At 34.3% G+C, this 1,202-nt stretch overlaps 1 long non-coding RNA gene across 2 annotated transcripts in view; it reads left to right on the plus strand.

The window, feature by feature from the left end:
* Positions 1-939, plus strand: part of LOC136796270 (uncharacterized) — a 10,718-nt gene extending 9,779 nt beyond the window's left edge. For both annotated transcript variants that reach the window (XR_010843972.1, XR_010843971.1), the window contains exon 3: positions 819-939. This is a non-coding gene — a long non-coding RNA (uncharacterized lncRNA). The remainder of the gene's footprint in view (positions 1-818) is intronic.
* Positions 940-1,202: the final 263 nt, after the last annotated feature.

Below are 1,202 nucleotides of genomic sequence, written 5' to 3' on the forward strand. Positions count from 1 at the left end.
TATGTGTTCTTTATGTGGCATGAATTGGCTTACGCCAGTAGATTATTGGAGCGGGGAGGGGCCGTTCCGCTGGTGGTACCTCTTTCTTAACTTCAAAACATTTAGATTTAAGTATAATGTTTTACCACAATTTTTGAAAAGGAGGTTCTCAATTCTCAAGTTTCGCAAATTTTGAGGTCATATGGGGGAGGAAGAAGGAAACATCCCTCCACATTCCCCACGACGGCTTCCCTGACCTTAGGCAGTGGAAGATAGCTAGGGATATACGTATCGATAGTATGGGGCTTAAGAAAATATATCGAGGAAGGGACAGCGACGTGCTGCGACCTGGAGGCCTGAGGCGGAAACTGACCGGCGAGAAGCAGTAACCTCTCTCGCTGGCTGTCGGTTGTCACGGCTCTTGTTTGTTTGTTTGTGTTAGTGTGACCTAAAGAAATGTCGCGATGAGGATTCTTTTGCTTACCTCTTCCTGGGACTAACTTCTTGTCCAGGCATTCCTGCGGTACCTTTTTTCAATGAGCCATAGTTTAGGCTGATAATATTTCCCCATCTGATATATCACGTGTAAATCCTGAGGTAATGCATTTGGCTCCTTAAGTATTGTCATTATAATTACTATTTAAAAAAAAAAAAAAAAAAAAAAAAAAAAAAAAAAAAAAAAAAAAAAAAAATTAAATGCTTATTGGAATAAAGAATTTTTTACATCCTATTATTAACATGTTCTGCAATAGAATTACCATTTTCTTTCGTGGGATTATTTCATACGTAATGTAATATCATATATATTTATCAGTTTATTACATTTTATTCATTTTCAGGTTTACTACGTTAGAACGAGAGCATTTAAGGGATTCAAGATCTTTTACTAGAATGTCTGGGCAATGTTTATTTTTAACATCATAGCATCTAAAAATAAATAAACATCTAGTTTACTTGAGATTATTTACTTTGTTTTTCTAAAAACTTGAATCAGATTTCTTGTTTTGATTTGAAAGAAAGATAAGGATAATAGAATTGAATGATGATTTACTCTTTGTGAAAATGTAATATTTAAACAAAAAACCGAAATTTAATGGTAAAATTAAGGCTTAGTCAAACATATCATGGTTGATCACTGTAATAGTGATAAAGCGCTATTTTTTTCAAACAGCTTGATCTATTTTACCACTGACCCGTCGATATGTTTTAAAGAAATACAAAGA

The sequence above is a fragment of the Halyomorpha halys genome, unplaced genomic scaffold (genome assembly GCF_000696795.3).
Source record: "Halyomorpha halys isolate HHAL.00 unplaced genomic scaffold, Hhal_1.1 Scaffold764.1, whole genome shotgun sequence".
In the NCBI taxonomy this organism is placed as follows: Eukaryota; Metazoa; Arthropoda; class Insecta; order Hemiptera; family Pentatomidae; genus Halyomorpha; species Halyomorpha halys.